Source organism: Phaenicophaeus curvirostris, chromosome 2 (genome assembly GCF_032191515.1).
Source record: "Phaenicophaeus curvirostris isolate KB17595 chromosome 2, BPBGC_Pcur_1.0, whole genome shotgun sequence".
In the NCBI taxonomy this organism is placed as follows: domain Eukaryota; kingdom Metazoa; phylum Chordata; class Aves; order Cuculiformes; family Cuculidae; genus Phaenicophaeus; species Phaenicophaeus curvirostris.
Genome location: NC_091393.1, coordinates 107684056 through 107704859, shown reverse-complemented (window position 1 = coordinate 107704859; position 20804 = coordinate 107684056). Strand labels below are relative to the sequence as shown.

The following is a 20804-nucleotide window of genomic DNA, read 5'->3' as shown; positions in this document are numbered from 1 at the left end:
AGTGCTAAAAGAAAAAAGTCACCTTTGAATATGCCTGGGAAAAGCACAAAGCTGACTGAAGTTTTCTGCTGGATTTCAGGGTTCTGGGATCAAGACGTCTGAAGTGAAACATGTTTGCAGCTTTGCACTGCACCCACTCCCTACGATAGAAAAACAATATTTAGTGAAACATGGAACTACGTTTGTGACCACCACCACTTAAAGACAAAGAAAAAAGTGCCAGACATGCATGAACTCAGTCTCTCCAGTGTAATATCACTACCAGAAATCCCATAGAAACATAATGATATCAGTCATTACAGAGAAATACTTCTAAAGGATAATATGTGATGTGGGACAGTTGAGGAGTCAGTCCATTTTCCTGTCCCTCAGGAAAACTACTGGAGATATCTAGAAATCTGGATATTAAAAAAAAAAAAAAAAAATCAGCCATAATTCAGCTAGAAATTCCAGGAGAAAGGGAATGAAATCTCCTTTTTTCAAGCATGGAAGTGTCAATGAGCCACCATTCCCCTAAACTGTAACCACTGAAAAAGGACCAAGTGCGCTTATTACTATCTACAAGGGGGAAAAAAAAAAAAGAGTATTTTCTGTTTTTCCTTTTCGCCCTGAAGAATGGCCTTAAGGGGCCTGCTACTTATACTAGGTTCTGCTGACAGCACAGAACTCTGCTGTCTTTGTTCTGGAAGTCAAAAAATTATTTTTTATTGCGTTCCCCAGGAACTGAATTAATCAACACACAGAAACAAGGGTTAGCCTGGTTTTATTACTGTTCTGTGTATATGTGTGTATCTACACACACACCAGAGCAAATTAAAGGGAAATTGCTTGAGGCATTTTGGGTTTCAAGATCTTAAAATAACCAACTCTAGAATATTTTTTTTATTAGCTTTATTGTTACATTAAAATTATGCTGTTCCTAGAGTATGCTTGTGTCATTCAATAACACTGCATTTACAGCTGCCTCTCTCCTCCTTTTTCTCTCTTTAGGCCTGTCCTTTTCTCCATAGCATGCAATATTCCCCCCAAGGAGCAAAGCAAAACAGTTTTGTATCACTCAGGAAAAGGAATCCACCTTTTGACTCCCAGATGTGATACGGAGCAGCCTGCACTGAACCTCACACCAAGCAAGATACTTCACTTGCAAATTCTTCCAAACAATGAGAGGAAAAAGAAGAAACAGTAATTTACAATAAAAGTATCCACATTAAAGTGACAATTAGAGGCATCCTCTATAGACAGCTCTCTAACAAGACAGAAAATAGAACAGCCAAAGAATTACAGTGGAGAATAAAATATTTTTTGAATACTAGTATTTCCTGACTGTGTTATGTTCTCAAATGTAACACTGAAATCACAGAATCACAGAATCACAGAATAACCAGGTTGGAAGAGACCCACCGGATCACCGAGTCCAACCGTTAAAATCAGTTTTATTTTTCTCAGAAGGATGCCTTCACTATCTCAGTTTTATATCACCAAAATTTTTGTAGCAGACAGTTCGTCCTTGTTCGTTTCAAGCTTACTCCTTTCCTCTGTGGCACCGTAAGTCCACTCCAGCTTCTCATGCTGCAGGCCTGGTGCTGGTGGTGAGGCACTGGCACAGGTTGCCCAGAGAAGTCATGGATGGTCCATCCTTAGAGACGTTCAAGGCCAGGCTGGATGGAGCTTTGAGCAACCTGATTCAATGGAAGGTATCCCTGCCCATGGCAGAGGGGTTGGAGCTGGATGATGTTCAAGGTCCCTTTCAACCCAAACCATTCCATGATTCTATGACCTAAAGCCTGCTTTTCAGCAGCTAAGTGCCTTTCTGGGCCCTGGATCTTTTTCACTGAAACGCTGCTCAATGTATACACCAGGTCTTATTTACATCTTTCATTTTTTAGGCATCTACAAGATTTGATGATGTTTTAACTTTTCTACCTTCTCAGCAGCCACTTACATTTACATGTTCTCACAAGTAATTTAGAAAAATCAAAAATGGCTTCCAACAAGCAGAAGATGTTGAGCGGAGACTTAAGCCTATAATCTTCTTTACTAGATACTACGTTTATGCTGTCTCTGTTTCTGTCAAGGAAGAAGATGGTCAAGACACTACATGAATTAAAATTAATGTTCTTGTGAAAGAAAAACTATTCCATTTTGCCACCCAAGAATAAACAGATATTTTAAAAATAAAGCCACTTTTTAAGTGCACATGTTTTTTAACTTTTTGCGTGTGAGAGACTTCAGTAAAATATTATGTTTAGAGATTTATGATAGGCTGTTCTGGTTCCAGCTTTGGAGGAGGCATGAGGCAGGGCAGGGATGAAAGAAGCCGGTATAGGATGTCAGCTCCACTATTTGAATTAAGGTATTTCTTGGCGCAATTCATAAGCCCTACACCAATATCGAGCTTGGAAGGGTACTAAATAAAAGCCATCTAATAAAAGATTGGCTACACATAATATTAAATTAGACAAGCAGCTTGATTTTTTTCACAAACTCCATGAACTGGTGCACCTGTATTACCCAGAACTGCCAAATCAATTATGTTAATGAGATCTCAGACTCACAAAACAACAAAAGCCCCAAGTCTACATGAAAAAATATAGAATCATAGAATAATAAAGGCTGAAAAATACCTCTAGGATCATCCAGTACAGCTGTCAGCCCAACACCAAACAAATCCTGAAGTGCCACATCTACATACTATTTGAACACCTCCAGGGAAGAAGACTCCACCACTTCTTACTCTTTCAGTAAAGAAATTTTCACTAATATGCAATCTAAACCTCTCCTGGCACAATCTGATGTCATTTACTGTAGTCCTATCACTTGTTACTTGGGAGAAGAGATCAACACCGACCTAGCTACAACCTCCTTTCAGGTAGTTATAGTAGTGATAAAGTCTCCATGTCAACTGTTCTTCCTGGATTTTAACCAGGTACCAATTTAAGCAATTCATGGCCTTTGTCATTATTTGGGAAAAGTGACTACATAAACCATCTTATTTCTAGTTGATTTACTTACATGCCTGCATTGTCCAATCCTCCTATGAATATGAAGGTGAGCAGGCTGAGGACCATCAGGGAGTGTGAGAAGGAGACTGACCACTGGAATAACACCCTGTGCTTCCTGTGTCAGACCTGGAGGGGGGGACTTCAACTTGCCAGATGTCTGCTGGAAGTATAATACTGCAGACAGGAAGGTTTATCATTTTATTGCACACAATTCCACCAGACTAGGATGCTTTATTTAACAAATCCCTTATAGCAAGACTGTTCTATAGCCTTTTGACCATCTAGGGCTCTTCCAAAGTGGCTTTAACTTTGACCCCTATTTCTGCATCTGACAGTTCCAAATGGAATTTGCTGCTTGTCAATGAATTAAGTGACAATATCAAGACTGGAACTACTTGGCAGACCTAAATTTCACTATAGATTGTAAGAGTGCTCTCTCTGACACCTATCATAATTAATTCACTAGTGAAAAATAAAGTTTCATGATATGCCAGCTGTTTCTACTATCTTATTGTAGAAAGTAAACTGCAAGAAACCAAATTAGACTTTCTTAGGAGGTTCCTACCCCTAAGAGAAGTGACAGCTAGTGATGCGTGAAATATTAATCATCTGCAAATACAAAGCTAAAAAGGTTAATTTAAATTCATTATTATTTTAATACTTCAAACACCACATTATTTCCCCATCTGCTAACAGGTATTCTTCTAGTATTTCAAACACTGCACACTTCCCCATCTGCCAATGGGCCATGCACGTGCTCCTACACAAAGCAAAGCATGTGGATCAGACCATTAGGAATAAAAACCCTCAGTTAATTTTGTTTGCACTTGGAGCAACATTCTTGTCTATTGAGGCTCTCCTGTTACGCCTTGTACCATCCTGTTCAGAACAATGCATTCCTAAATCTCATTGATATGAATAGGATTTAGCATATAAACAGGAGACAAAAGTACCGCAAATACTGTAGAAAATGTTTGCAGGCATATAATGAAAGAATGTTGTATACAAACTTTTGCTTCCTAGAGCAGCTTCATAAACTCCAGGCAGCTGCAGCTTCTAGTGTGTGCAGTGCCATAACTCACAATGTATTTATTTTAACACAGTAACTTGAAGGTGATCTTGGGTCCCTCACCTCTCTATACATCTCACTACAGCTAAAAACAGATCCCTCAATTCTCAAGCAATAAGAAACACAGCGAGAGCAGCAAACTGAAGTGTCAGTGGTTGTCTCAGTCACAGCAATTACTATAGAAGGCAATGACGGAAAGCAGAGTGATCTCAGACAGTGTCACTGCACAGAGGTGCCAGAGAAGGATGCAATTTAGTAGGAGAGATTAAATTGGCATCCTCAGAGATGCAAGTATAAGGGAGTTAACAACTCCCCTCCTGTGAAGGAGTTACACCTGGCAGCAGCACCCAGAGCTCTCCCACGCAGCCTGTGAGCATCCTAGGAAGAGCGCTGGAAACATGGCACATCCAAGGTTCACACAAAACCCAACCAGCTGCACGCAGGACTAAACAGAAACTCTGCTTTTTAAAAACCTTGGCCCAAGTATTGCCAGGATTACCTTTTATCAATAATTAATGTAATTAATGGGCAGCATATATGACTGCACTGAATCTCTGGGGAAGATGCTGCTACTATATTTCTGATTTTTCTGTCTGGCACTTAAAGAGCAAATGCAACCTCAGAGTAACAAAGAGGGACTGTGGCTATAATTTATTCATTATCAGTCTTTAAAAAAATGGGAGTATTTACAGTTCCAAATATGTGAGATAAGCAATTAAGGAGGTGATGGTGTTTGCTGTTGCTTAGGGGTGATGGAGCATGCAGTGTACAACATAAGCAATTACTGGACCCTCATAAAAGCTTCTGTGCTGGCATGTAAAGATCACTGCCTTGGTTTGAAGCAAGCCCAAAGTATAACTAAGCAATACTTACTGAGGGCTACCAAAGCAGCCCAACCCACATTTAAGAGGTTTACACACAAGCAGCAAAGACATTAACCTCTTCTCTTTGCTCCAGAATGGTGTTAGAGACAGTGTAAACACTGCAGCTATAATACCTGTAACACAGGAACTCTCTATGTCTAGATACAAGAGAAATTTACATTTTCCTTTCAAACATTTCTCTCAGCCGTACTTTTTAACCCAATTCCTCTTCAGAAGAAAGGCATGTCCAGAGGAGGGCAACAACAATAGGGAAGGGTCTGGACCACAAGTCTTATGAGAAGCAACTGAGGGAAGAGGAGCTGGTAAATCTGGTGAAGAGGAGGCTGAGGGCAGACCTCATTACTCCCTGCAGCTCCCGGAAAGGAGGTTGTAGTGAAGTGGATGCTGGTCTCTCCTGCTAAGAAACAAGTGATAGGATGAGAGGAAATGCCCTCAAGTTGTGTTGGGGAGGTTTACATTGGATATTAGGAAAAAATGCTTTACTGAAAGAGTGGTGGAGCACTGGAACAGGCTGCCCAGGGAAGTGATGGAGTCTCCTTCCCTGGAGGTGTTCAAAAAGCGCGTAGCCATGGCACATAGTTTGGAAGACAAGGTGGTGTTGGGCTGACATTTGGACTGGATGACCTCAAAGGTCATTTCCAACCTTAATGATTCTATGATTCAGTTCTTTCCCAATGCTAACTCAAGTCATAAGAGGAATCACAGAATCACAGAATCACAGAATAACCAGGTTGGAAGAGACCCACCGGATCACCGAGTCCAACCGTTAGGAAAAAACATTCAAAAATTCCTCCCATTCCAATTAAAGAAAGCTTGGCTTAGACTGCACTGAGGACACTTTCAGCCCCCTCCCAGGAAGTATGCTGGTCTCTATTTTGAGAGATCATCAAATGCAAACAGGACAAATGGGTTTCTGAGTCACTGTTCCTCTCTTCTCTATGGTAATTAAAACTGGCAGATAGAAAGAATGCTCAAATACTGTCTTTTATTAGGGGCAGCTAATTAAACCACGATATTTTGAAAGTACTTATCACTTACTTATAACAGAGAAAAAGTTTTAAAATGTTTCCAGGATGCAGGGCTTCAAGAAACAATTATTAAAAACCTTCTGTATTTAGGACCCTGAGCCCTACTGACAAAGAACACACCTCCAGCTTAAGTCATACACTGATTTTGAGAATGACAGCCTGAGTACAAAGTCACAATTTGCAGCCACTAAAAGACAGGAAACCTCATAGGCTGTTCCAATCGCAAGCCTCCCTCTTGATAAGGACGAGTTGTTCCTATGCCCACTGGCAGGGCAGACAGGCAGCACCTAATCAGACTGTACTTGGCCTCCATAGAGAGCTTCCTGTCTCCAGTAGCGCTTCCTGAGGACAGACAACCATAGAACCACAAAATTGTTTGGGTTGGAAAGGATCATCCAGTTCCCACCACCCTCCCATGGGGAGGGACACCTCCCACTGGATCAGGGTGCTCAAAGCCTCAGCAAAACTAGCCTTGAACACCTCCAGGGCATCCATCCACCATTTCCCTGGGTAACCTGGGCCAGTGCTTCTCTGCCCTCACAGGAAAAAAAAATTCTTCCTAATTTCTCATCTCAATCTCCCCTCTTTCAGCTGAAACCATTGCCCCTCACCCTATCCCTGCACTCCCTGACAAAGAGCTCCTCCTCCTCAGTTTTCCCATGGGCCTCTTTCAGTACTGGAAGCTGCTCTAAGGTGTCCCCAGAGCCTTCTCTCCTCCAGGCTGAACAACCCCAGCTCTCTCAGACTGTTCTCATAGAGGTGGTGCTCCAGTTCCTCTGAATTCACTCCAATCGATCCGTGTCCTTCCTGTGCTGAGGACTCCAGAACTGAACACAGGATCGCAGGTGAGATCTCACGAGAGCAGAATCCCCTCCCTCACCCTGCTGGTCACACTTTTTTGGACACAACCCAGGACATGATTGGCACATGTTGCTGGCTCATGTTGAGCTTCTCATCCACAACTGCCCCGGCAGAACTTTTTACAGACTAGGCTCAAACCTAATTTATAAATCGTGACAGTAAATGTACATTCCAAAAACCACACAACAGCATTTTTTATCTATTAACAGAACTATGCTGTGTTTAGTCAAAATATTCAGAATAGGCCCTTTCCCCAGCAGACAGAAAGGCAGAGCTCGGCTGAAGTTAATGGAGCTGGACTGATTGACACCAGCGGAGAAGCTAGCTCAAGATTTGACTGCTTTAATACTAAACAGATTTCTTTTGGACTCCAATTTCAATACACTGCACCTCCCCTCAGGCACTCATTTGATATCCTGCACGGCTAATTTGTACTAAAAATAAAATACACACATTTGCTCTTGTCTACGGGACTAAAATATTCATCCAAACCATGCATGCCCGTATCAGGTTCCCCTGTGCATTCCAGAGACATAAGATTATGCTATAATAGGCATACCTGTGCATTTGGGAATACACCTGAAAATTTATAAAACCATTTTCAACTGCTTACTGAGTCTTTAATTGCATGCACTGATGTGTTTACTCCCCACGCAACTGCACAACAATTAAAAGATCTACCCACATGCCTACAAATTATGAATTTTAGCGCATTCTTATTTCAGTAAGAAACCAACTCCCACCTGAGCAGTGCAGAAAAACTTGTTGCCCGAGGTATTTTTTCTAGAATGAGGAAAACTGGAAGTAAATAAAAATTAAAGCTCCTGAGCTACACCCTTCCTTGCCATCATACCAGTAGAGTACACTCTAAGCCCCAGGAATTATATTTTTATCTCAGGCAGAGACGAAGTCAAATGAAAGAGCCCAGTGCCAAGCAGCACCACTGCCTCACCAAAGGCTGCAGCACACTGTCTATTGGGTTGGGTTATCCAGCTGGTACAAGGAAAAGGCAGGCAATCTGCTCTTCCTGTTTACCATTTACTGTGTTGCTCAGAGCCCTGTCAAACCTGACCTTGAGTATTTCTAAGGATGGGGCCCTCCACTGCCTCCCTAGGCAACTGTGCCAGTGTTTCACTACCTTCATTGGAAAACATTTCTTCCTTATATCCCATCCAAATCCATCCTCTTTCAGTTGAAAACCATTCCTCCTTATCCTATCCCTGCACTTCTTGATAAAGAGACCCTCCCCACTTTTCCTGTAGCCCCTTTCAGTAATGAAGGCTGATATAAGTTCTCCCTGGAGCCTCCTGTTCTCTAGGCTAAACAAGTCCAACTCTCTCAGCCTGTTCTCATAAAGGAAGCGCTCCAGCCCTCAGATCATTCCTGTGACCTCCTCTGGATCCACTCCAACAGCTCCATGTCCTTCCAGTGCTGAGGACTCCAGAGCTGGACCCAGGACTCTATGTGAGGTCTTCAGGTTGCAAACTGCATCAAGCTTAACCTGATAGAGTCAGAGGTTCAGACGCTGACTGGGCACATCGTTCACAATAAAAGAAGAGTGGCCCTAGCCATCTCACCAGCACCAGAAAGTGCCATTTACTTACAGAACAGAGCTGTCATCAGGTTATGGGGGTGTTGCAACTGTTTTACTCTTTGCAAAATGCTATATGCAATCTCACCACATGATTTCCTGAGGATTTCCTTCCAAGGGGAAAAATATTGCCATCCAGTAACATACACACTTTTAGCCTTTAAGCTATGTAATATCTTATATATGTATGTTATGATATCTTACACAATAGCTTACACAATAACTGATCAAAGACTGCAGTGAGAGCTACCAACACATCTCAGCAAGTCAACAATATTAAGACAACCTGCTACTCCTATATATCACTCTATATTCAAGCCATAGCCTAAGTAATTTTCACTACTAAGCAGTCTGGCTAGCAAGAGCCCTATGATCTTGTCAGTTTGATCTATATTTATTTTTTAAAAACAAATGTTCTATGATTAATTTCTCTCTCCTAAAATAGGATAGTGATGCAATCTGTGATTTAATTCATCTACAGTTATAGCTCTGACTACAGCCTAGAGTTTAAAATATTCTTTGTCAACTATTACGGGTTTGACTGAGCATAGACCTTTGGCTGCCAAAGATTTCATGTGAAGTTGAATTTTAAGTACTAGAAGTGGATTAGCTTGGCAAATGGAAGTACTATTAAGCATTCAACAACTGTTCACACAGTCTGGAACATAAAAATTGAGCTGATGGAACCGACAGCTTGACAGAGAAAGAAAGAACATGAACACATCACCACCATCAATTTTTTTCCAGAGAGAGCTCTGAGACAGAAAACAAAGAAAATGGATCACCCACCAGCTAACAGGAAAGAAAGCAGGTTGGATTTAGATCTTGTTCAAAAACAGTGCAGACTAACAACACATCACCTCAGAGCAAGAGGGCCTGATACAGGATACAGCAGAGGTCCATGCTTACAGCAGCTCTCAATGATTTTTCCCCTCAGTCAGTAACGAGTCTTTTTCTGAAGGCCCCAGACATTAACATAGGAGTTAAAATCTGCAAAGAAATTTTTTTACCTGTCTACAATTCATTAAATTCTTACCTTGAATAAAACTTCCTTTATGTTCAAATCACTGAGATAGTGAGGGATTTCAACAATCTAGTGTTCAAAAATAAGTTTGAGTGTCTAGTGGTCACTGTGTATCTCCTCATCCATGTTGTGGTCTACAGGCACATCATCTGTTATGGTGTTCAGCTTTTTGTTAAGAAGTCAAGCTGTCTTTTCAAGTGATATTACTAATGCCAGAAAGACTTCTATGCCCAAAGCGACAGCAGCACTTAAAAATAAGTGTCACATCCCACCATGATTAGAAAATGCATTCTCACCAAATATTTCGGATGCATGCAAACTTGGCAGATTTCTTTTCAGCTGAAATCCACCCCTCAAAAACTGGAGAAACCAAAACATTTCAGCAGTTCAAAGAAAACAACGCCAAACTTTCCAGTTTTTTCTTTAAGCAGCATTTTGCTACAATACTTGCAGGATTTTAACAAATGCAGTGTAGGTTTTGTTCTCAAAACCAAAATATTTTGTGACCAGTTTGGTATTTTTGTAGAGAAGGAAAGGACATCTCTAACCAAAAAATACCAAAATCCGTCTGGTTTTGTAAACCTATATAATTTCTGACAGAGATCCCATGCTTTTGGTTCAGTTGAAATTATTAACAGTTACAAAGCTTTATTTACAGATGAGAAACGTGGATGGTGAGGTTTCAGCTTCAGTGAGATTCACAGACTGTGCTGAACATAAGAACTGGTCTCTACATAACCACAAACCCAAAAAGTTAAACCATGCTTAAAAGAAATAAAGTAGCCCCAGACATTCAAATCAGAAGTAGAGGGTTATGGAGCAGGGATGAGAAAAGCTGGTTTCCACTAGGAAGTGGAAGGGGAGAAACAGAGAAGAACCAGGACTATTATATGATAGAAAAATTTCATACCAAAGGAAGTCAGGTACACCCATGACATGAAGAACATCCCAAAGTCTCTGCAGAAGTCCTGTGGTGATGTAGTCACAGTACATGGTGAGAAAATGATGCCTTAAAGAAAAGGAATGCCCCCTCCCTGAAGTTGTTCAAGGCAAGGTTGGATGGGGCCTTGAGCAGCTCAGTCTATTGGGAGGTGTCCCTGCCCATGGCACAGGGATTGGAACTGGATAATCTTTAAGGTCCCTTCAAACACAAACCACTCTATGATTCTATAAAAGATTTAATCCAAGGAGAACATACATAGCATCTTCTACAATATTTATAAATAATTAAGTCACCATTTTTAGCCTGTAAGAGAATTAAATATCAGTGCAAAGTAGAACTTAATAGCAGTCTATAATTAATAGACATAACTTGTGATCTTAAAGTATCAGTTTATCTTACTGATTTTACAAGAAATAAAACACCTGAAAAATTTCTCCCATCAACCATGACATTAGCCTAATGTATTTTGCCTTCATACAAACATCTGTAGGGTCAGCCAAAAACCTAGCCTGAAAGGAAATCGAGGCTGTAAGAAGGGTCCCTTCAAAATGGAAATGGCTCCATGCTGTCCAGATACATAGGTCTATTTGCTTCTAGTGGATTACAGAAGTCTACAAGTCATCAACATTTTATATGCAACTTTTTAACAATAACTTACACTAGACAGCTATAAACAGATATGTAAATGTCACTATCTATTGATATCTAATTCTTCCTCTGGATCTATAGCGAATTTTAGGCCTTCATAGTAAAAGTTGTGGATCTTATTCTATTTTATTCGTGAACACTATTTAATCCTAAAAATCACATGGGTTTTGCCATGAAATGCACCTAAGTCAGCAACAATAAATAATAAAAACCTTTGTTTCCAATTAAAATAGGTGATACATTAGGTCTAGTAATGCAAATTTCTTCATTCTGCATGGGCAACATGTAGCTTTCCTTTTCTCAAAACCACATCTAGAAGGGGTATTACCTTCTACCTCCAAATGCCTGGTTCAGTATTAGAATCACAACCTAATTTTATCCATGAAGCGGATAATTGATTTCATAGAATCAGAGAATGGTTTGAGCTGGAAGGGATCTTAAAAGCTCATCCAGTTCCAACCCCGCTGCCAAGGGCAGGGAACACCTTCCACTGGATCAGTTGCTCAAAGCCCCATCCAGCCTGGCCTTGAACACCTCCAGGGATGGGACATCCACAACTTCCCTGGGTAACCTGTTGCCAGTGCTTCACCACCCTCAGAGGAAAACATTTGTTTCTAATATCTCATATACATCTCCTCTCTTTCAGCTTAAAATCACTCCCCTTCATGCTATCCCTGCATCCCCTGGTAGAGAGCCCCTCCCCAGCTATTCTGTAGGCTTTCTCTTCACTGAAACCATGAATCTTGCTGTTACCCCTACTAGACCAGCCGGAATTTAAACTACTGTTAGAGATTATAGCTATTTCTTAACACTACTAACAATATTCTGAGCAGTGTGCTGCTTCTCCTTCTCCTTCAAATTTGAGATAAAGCTAACATTGTGTGTTTGGGATATATCTAATGTTGTCGTAGACCAGCGGCGAGTGCAACGGTCACATTAGCAGAAGAAGTGTGATTGAGTAGAGAAGCCTCTGCCTTTACATGCTTATTTCAGAATGGTTTAATTGAGTTTCCTGACATGAAGAGAGCTATTTCTGGTCATCTATTCAGTGCTTGTTGCCCTGGGAAAAAAGTCTTCAATAGAACACCATAGTCAGTTCTAGCAACACAGATGTAGAGGGCTGTTAGAAGGGTAAATGGAAAGAATAGGCCTTTGTAATTTCCTCTCTTAGAGATAAGTGCTACAGCACAAATGGATCATCACAGATGTAATGATTGCCAGAAAAATCAGGCGTGCAAAAACAGCACAGATCCCATGCATAGAGCACTGCAAAACCCTTAATATGACAGTAACATCCATATTTTTTAATCATGTTACCGTTCTCTGTCACAGGCCCATTGCCACGGCATGAGACGTTCCGGGGACATCAATAGATTTGGTTCTGCATTCCCAAAACTCCTGCTTGTCTACTCTCATGTACATTTTACTTTCCTATGCGAAAAATGCATGTTCGTTCATGCTTGTTATTAGGCTAACTCTCACTTTGATGTTTAGTGAAAAAACAAAAAACAAGTCAAAATATCTCTGAAAAGACTGTCCACCTAAACTCCTGTGCAGCAAAAATAAGGCAGCTATTTTAAGACATGCCCTCAGTATACAGCCCTTCAGGCAAGATTCATTTTCGCAGCAGCTCTCCTTTAAAAAAACATCTACCACCATTGCCAGAAGATCAACAAATTTAGGCTGTTTGAATTGGTGGGATGAGAATAACGAACTGCAAGAGAAAGAATCTTCCTGTAGGAACTACCCAACAGCAGCAATGGCAGGTTTATAGAAATATAAGGTGTGTTGTCTGCATGTGAACCTTTATGAGCAAATGTTTTGCAAAGCAGAGCAGCACACAACTACAACAGTCCATTTGTCCAGAGGTGTGAGCTCCCACACACAAGACTGGCTCACAAACGCATTTTCAGGACAAGGTACAAGGAAACTGAAGCTAACATCAGCTTTACTTAGGCTCTATATAGTGTAACATCCATTCAAGAGATCAAAGAACAAAAGAATTTCCATTCCAGGTCATAGAATCATGGAATGGTTTGGGTTGGAAGGGACCTTAAAGCCTATACAGTTCCAACCTCTCTCCCATGGGCAGGGACACTTTCCACCCAATCCATCCTAGCCTTGAACACCTCTGGGGATGTGGCAGCCATGGTTAGATCCTGCACTCTTGCTGCCACTCTCAGCAACCACCAACACGTTTTCTTTTAGCCATGTCTCAACAAACTCAGGGCTTGAACAAGCAGCTTCTCACCCAGCTTTGGTCCTGACTTCCTCCAGCACTCAGATTTAGCAGGATGGGGGGAAGGAGTTTCTACAGCAGGAATTCAAGAACAGGTAAGGCTCTGTTGCTGTGCAAAAATGTTTGTGTTGCTTTTTATATAAGTTCTGAAGAAGCTTCTTATTTCAAAAAGTCATTTTCTTCATCCACAACAGAAATTGTGTAGTCTCATACTAAAAGAAAGCCATAATAAGCTTTAAATGTTACAAAATATACAGGAGAAGTGATCAGATGAGGGAACAAACATCTTGCTCTGGAATACCATAATAAGAAATTAAACACTTCTCATTTTGCTCTTTTGCTTTAGAGGCATGTTTGGATCAGCAAAACAATCAACTAACACCTCTACTACCCCAAACAATGGCTGGGAGTAGACATAGGAGGATGCCAAATCAGTAGGAATTCAAAAGGACCCAGTACTTCACAGCTGAACCGTGGTGTGCTGTGGGGGCTGACCTGGAGCAATAAAAATCTGTCTGTGTTGTGCCTTTTTGCATAGGCAGACATACAAACCCACCATGAATAATAGATATCTCTGTCTTGCTTCTAAGACTGAGCTCATGCTTTTCATGTATAAAAAATAACTATGTTTCAGCACTGACTGTTCTGGTGACCTCCACAAGACTTTTAATCAAATCTTGCATATACCTTGGGCTTCAGAGATTATTAGATTTCTTCTCAGGAAAGAGCAAGACAGCTCTTGTTTCAATTAATATTTCAATCTCATAAAACACCGCATAATCAAAAAATGTAAAGAGGCCCCTGCAATTTCAAAAAAATTGAACTCAGTAATTAAAATAAAGATTAAAAATATCGTGGAATCCTTACGTGGCCATAGCAGTATAAATACACCCCAAGATACCATAGCAACACTTCCTCTTGTGTTATTAAGCATCTTGCAGGCTCATCAAATGCCAGTCAGTGCAGAAGTATTTGGGGCATCAATCCATAGAGCATTCATCCCTCTGCTGCTCTTCTTCTCTTTAGCCTGTCCTATTGAAACGCTAGAGGTCAGCCTCCCAAGGAAAACTAACCACTGCTCTGTTTTAAATCCATGAGGAATGATGGGACTTGGACTTTATTGCATTCAGAAGCAGCACTTAAGGCACAGCAGTCAGCAGAGTGCCAGGCTCAAAACACAGGAAACCACACAAGGGCATCAGGCTGGGCTTGTTCTTAAGCAAATCTTCCTTTGAGTATTTGGTTGATGGGGACTGAACCAGCTGGAAAAAATATGAATGTTGCATTATATTCCAGATACTTGTGTGAAGCCTAGAGAGCTGTTTGTCAAGCGCAGAGATGGAATAAAGGGTTCTGCTGTATTTTTCCCAGGGCAGAAAATCCAAGGTCCCCTTTCAGACCATCCATAGGAATTTCAAAAAGGTAAAGAGGATAACAGCAAAATAATTGTTTATTAAAGGTAACAAAATACTAACTGGTCCATAAAGAAAAAAATTGGTTTTCTTACATGAAGAACACAACAATGCTTTTATTTCTTTTATTTTTGTAATTAACACTGTTGCATTTACCAAAGATAAATTATGCATGGCCAACCTGATCACCTTCTAGGTGAACATAAATGTATCAGGGGGCAGGGGGAGAGCAATACATGCCATTTACCTCAACTTTAGCTTTGGATACTCCTCCCACACACCCCCAACTCCCACCCCTGAACAGTCACATATTCACATTTGCACATTACTTTGGATGCATAGACAGCTACATGGATAGAAAGTGACATGGATAGAAAGTGACAGGATGGGCAGGCTCAGAGGGCAGAGATGCGTGGGTTATGCTCTACCTAGAGGTAGCAAGCAGAGTACCACCAAGGTCTAGTCTGGGATGAATATATGCTTCATCTCAACACATGAGAGCGTTTCAAGAGTCCATAACAACACCGCACAAGACATCAGGACAGGAGACTAGGTATTTAAAAGATGGGTGGATGAGGTGCTCAGGGGCATGGTTTAGTGGTTGTTAGGAATGGTTGGACTCTATGATCCTGGAGGTCTTTTCCAACCTAGAGATTCTGTGATAGCAATGAAACCATTAGAAAATGAAATATCAGAACGATATTAGGATGACTACCAGAACAGAATTTCCCAGACTGAAAATGGGCCAGAATTCAAGGTGAGAAATCTCCGTTTTGACAAGAACAGCTGTTAAGGTCTCAGACAACCAAGCACAGGGTAGCACATGCCTTGTCACACACCATCCAGGAATCGGCTCCCTGGCAGAACAGTGGACACCTGCTCAACACAGACACAGAAGAAGGGCTTGCCCTTCTGAACCCCGGGGATTCCCACAGCCTCCTGACAGCTGCTAATTAGGCTCAGTTTTGCTTATTTTGCTAAGTCCAGTGGAATCACTACCTGTGACATTTCCTTTGTTTGCTTATTTGCTCGCTTTGCTGAATAGCTTTTTAATCTCCAGCTGTTTCACTCTCCATTCTCCTCCCAGCACTTGACTTTTCCATCACTGTTTTTATGCTCAATTAGCTCTCCATTCTCCATCCTTTCTCCCCAGGCAGGCATAATTGCATTCCTCACTCAGCCATAACCACCCCCAAATCTCCATCACCTCAAGCACTTCCAGAGCTAATGACCAGAAAAGACCACGTGGTGATGCAGGTGACATCTCACCTCACCTGGGAACTGGCGAGACAAGCGAGTCTTCTAACAGCAATGGGCTAGAGTATATATATCCCATAACTGCCAGATAACCATCAGAACAGCTAGCTACATTACTGACTGCTTCTTAGTGTAACACCTACATTTTTAGTTTCATGACTCAATGAAAATGAAAGTAGAAGAGAGATACAGAGAGAGGAGAGAGAAAAGGAATGAGACTAAGTAGAACTATTTTCATATGCAACATCTGTCTAAATTAGGATGTGAAAAAGAAAGGATGAAGAATGAGTCAGTGATATTTTATACACAAATGAAAATTCTATCCAAAAGTAATGAAATGCACTGTTACATTGCTATCCCTCCATATCTCAGTGGAAAACCAAAGTCAGCACCAATCCATTGCAGACACGGTAGCCTACATCAGCTAAAGTACCAGATGTTTTATTATAAGAAAACTATAAAAGTAGAAAAAACTTCATATTTTTTCCTCTTCTAGTGCTTTCTTCCCTCATTTTACAAAAGCTTATTACTTAAGGTGGGCATTTGGGATCAGAGGCATAAAAGCACAACTTCAGTGAGGCTACAGTTCCTAAAATCCTCAAGCTGAGTGTGATTGATCCCGTCTGACACAAGGGACAAACACCATAATAGTGTCTCAGGTTTGGCAAGAAACTGCCTCAGTAATCAGGTCTAGCATACACAGTGGGATTGTCTAAAATAAGAGGGCAAGAAACAGCTGTGGAAGTAGATAGAAAAGGAGATAAACACAGACAGAAAAGCACTACAAAGGACACTTCCTCCTTTCCTGCATAATTTAAGCCATGTATTTACGAAACATAGGGAAGGTCTAATCACATTAGCTAGTAATGAATACTTATTTGTAATTAGCCACAGTTTCAAGCTGGAGGGAACAATTATTTTCATTACTGCTAGCTAATGTACAGGACACTGTATAAGAACTTTTTTCCCCCCTAACTCTAAGGAAGTGACCTCACCCAAATCATTGCTTTCCTGTTTTAATACGGCAGGTTTCAGTGTTGCCCTCTGCTGCTCAGCATGACTTCATCCCATTTATTCCTTTGCTTCCATTAGTCCTTTCAGATTTCCAAGCTGAATAATTTCTTTCCACATCGTAAATGCAGCAACCATTAGAGTATTTAGGCATTTTCTTAGCATAGATAGAGTCCAACTCATATAAATAGATTTCTCAAAACTAGATTTCACAGAATTTTGTTTTCTATTCAGCAGATATTTTGCTGAAATTTGTATTATCAATGCTTCTACCCTCTCTCAGGCATCTAAAAGGGAAAAAATTAAACTAGGAGGAAAAAAATTAATCTTTTCCACATATGAGAAAAGTGGAATGATGGAATGAAATTATTCACATGGACTAAAGATGGTTGAGTGTGGAGCTTTTTTTTTCTAGAACTGGTTGTCATATGGCACCCAGAAGTACCATCATGAAACCCTGCATTTTCCTGCATTTTATCTCTATCTTTGGGGTTTTATCTTCAAACCAGTACTGGTCTGATAACTTCGCTGAATCAATTACCAGCTCTTTCTCCTGCTGTCTTCTCCTGACAATCAAGAACTCAGGATATGGATTCAGGTTCAGTTAACTTCTTTGATATTTTCTTGGAAACATTTCAAATCCCTTTACTTTACAATCACCCAGTAATTCCCCTCTTATTCTTCTTTGTCTTTGGGGTTGAACAGGACTGTTTCCTGTTCTTGGGAAAGTTGATATGAATTTGGCTACCACATAATACCCAACAGCTGTATTATTATAACAGAAAATTATAGTCTTTTACCAAATCTCTGAACACTTGGAATGCAGGCAGCACTCCTCAGCACATTTCAGCTTGGCAATCCTTTAAAAAAAACCAAAATTTGCATTTAAAATTAGGCTTTCTTGATTTGTGGCATGACGATAGGCCGATGGGGGATAGCTTGCATTCCTCTTGTATTCCATCTAGATTGGATAAGCTGAAAGACTACATTGTCCAGAGAACGTTTGTGAGAAATATTAAAATCCACCAAAATAGTCGTAACACACATACGCTTGGTACCATTTTGAAGCAAAATGAGACCAGGATTTTTAACTGTCTGTGCCATGGGTTGTATGTGTTACTCTGCTATTTAATTCAGTTAATAAAAACAAACAAAAATAACTAGGAGGGAAAGAACCCCTGATTTCTCAAGGCATAAACCAGACTCTGCTAATTAGAGATTAGTATGACAAAGGCAAGGGCATCACCTTTCGATACATTTCATCTGAAGCATCTGATATTGCCCATTACTGTTGGATATGGACATCAGAGAAGGAGACCACACAGTTAATCCAGTGCAATGATTCCAATGTCTTCTGCTAGTCATTAACAGGTAGGAGAAAGGAATATAGATCTGTCTTCATACACTCAAACTAAATTCAAGCACATTATGGCTTTTGAGAATCCTTGCAAATAATCTCACTATAGAGAGTTTACCAAAATAATTTTCATCTCTGAATAATTACTAAGCATCAGGAACAACTATCCCTAACATAATTCTATGACAGTCTCTGCACAGCACTAACTATAAGTGCCAGGCCTGGATTTCTGTCTGCAGTAAGACCTCGTACAAATCATCAAGGCTGACACCGTTAAATAGGTTCGTGCTTGCCGCAGCTCAGGACCACGAACCAGTGAATGTTGCACTGTATGGACTGCATGGATTGCTACCAGGAGACATCAGGATCAGTGATAACTTTTCCCAGACATGGTTCAGCTCATTCATTTCAAGAACAAATTTAATGGATCTACACAAGGGGCACATTTGCTTTCGTAGTGCAGGACTCTCAACTTTATAGACACTGGTATATCAATCTAGACAAAATGCCCTTGTGAAACCAGTTCTACCTTTCTCCCCATAGATTAAATGTTATCCTATGTGACAAATCCACAGTAACTTACTGTAATGTAGGTTAATTGAAAATGCATTTATAATATTTTGTGCATCTTTCCTATTGCATTCTTGGCTTATATTTGTTTGGAGTGGTTTTTCAAACCAGTTTTTCCACACTACTGATGGTAGTGGAGAAGGAAACAGGTCTATTCCAACTCCAAAAAAACGGACAAAATTACGATTTTTATTTACTTTTCCCCCCTTTATGAGAATAAAAGGAAAAGCAGCATCTTTAGATCAGCATCAAAGAGTACATCAGATCATGCACCTACTGAGGAAGGCAGAATGACAGCATAGATGAGAATTTCCTGGCCTTACATTGTTCTTAGTTTTTCATGTTTATTTTCATCTGTTCTAGAAATGAAGACCTCTGTAGTTGACAGAAATCTTAATTATAGAAGAACTTCTATTTTTGGGAGGACAACAACATTACCCATACCATTTGCAGAGTTCAAGCACTTAAAAGGAAGCTCTACTCCTTGGGCATGTTAAGTAGGATGGTTGCAGAAAATAACTACACAGTGATGAGTTTAAATGATTCTGGGAAGCTCAGGTAGTATTGAAGTAAAGGAAGCCTGTGGGAAACTGATCAGACTGGTGCTCTCAAAATTTGGTTACAGGCCAAAACAGATCATACTATATATGGACTTCAGATTTTATTGTTAGTTCAATTAATACCTTGCCAAACTAATTTAAAATTCAATAGTTACTATTGTAATTGAGCTAGTGACCAATACTCATAGTCCACGATAATACAGAAAAGCACCATGCAGTTAAAATCATTACATACACAAAAAGTCCCCTTTAGTAGTACTTATTATTTGCACCTTTTCTATAGCATAGTATTCATTCTTTCAGTGTCCATCTGTTCAATGGCTTCAGTTTTCCTGAAGCACAGCAGGGGTACAGCTGATGACAAGTTCATCAGCATCCTGAGGTCTTCACAGGAGATCAGCGTTCACAGTGCCAGTCTCTTCTTCCTTCTCAGTTCTTAAATTGAATAAGGGTAATTTTCATGTTTTCTTAACAGAATTGGCTTATGTACTCTTTCTTTCCTTTAGCTTACAATTATTTGTTGGGTTTTTTCCTGTTGTTCTCCATCACCTCTACACTGTCATTACCCAATAACAAGGCAGCTCTCCTGCAGTAACAGCTAACTGACTGGGACCTTCAGTATCACTTTGCTTTCTCACTCTGCTACGTAATCTCTTGTTTTCACAAATGTTTGCTTTTTTTTAGTATGAAATAAAGCTGAAGCTAAAACTGAAGTCAAATGATGCCACCATCACCTGACTGCTGGACAATCACAGCTAAAATCAGCCTGGCTGGAGCAAGGTCAGAGAGTCTCTCCCAATATTTGTGTCAAGGAACAACACAAAATCCTATTCACTGGCCTGTGATCAAGTCTGATCCATTAGATTTAGATGCATTCAAAGCTTGGGAGGGCTCTTGATCACAGAGTGCAGGGATAGGACAAGGAGAAATTATCTTAAGCTGAAAGAGGGGAGATTTAAAGGAGATAGTAGGAAGAGATTTGTTACTGTGAGGGTGATGAGGCACTGGCACAGGCTGCCCAGAGAATTCACAGATGACCCATACCTGGAGGTGTTCAAGGCCAGTCTGGATGGGGCTTTGAACAACCTAATCCAGTGGAAGGTTTCCCTGCCCACAGCAGAGGGGTTGGAACTGGTCCTTTCCAACACAAACCATACTATGATCCTATGACTTAAAGCTTTACAGATAGGAGACAGCAGGTTCTTTTACAAGAAATGCCAAAAAATATTCTAGACCTTGATTTAACAAACTTTGAGATAGTTGGACCCATCTGCTCTGCAGTAGCAGCTGCTGTTTTCACTTGGTTAATTAAGATAATCCCATTCTTAAAATGAGCTCTCAGATGACT

The 20804-nt window shown here is 40.5% G+C and overlaps 1 protein-coding gene across 1 annotated transcript in view; it reads right to left on the bottom strand.

Moving 5' to 3' along the window:
* Positions 1 to 216: 216 nt before the first annotated feature.
* LOC138717113 (baculoviral IAP repeat-containing protein 5-like) overlaps positions 217 to 20804 on the bottom strand; it is a 197804-nt gene continuing 177216 nt past the window's right edge. Inside the window, exon 5 of the mRNA XM_069850382.1 lies at positions 217 to 228. The gene's annotated coding sequence lies outside the window, so the exon portion shown is untranslated. The remainder of the gene's footprint in view (positions 229 to 20804) is intronic.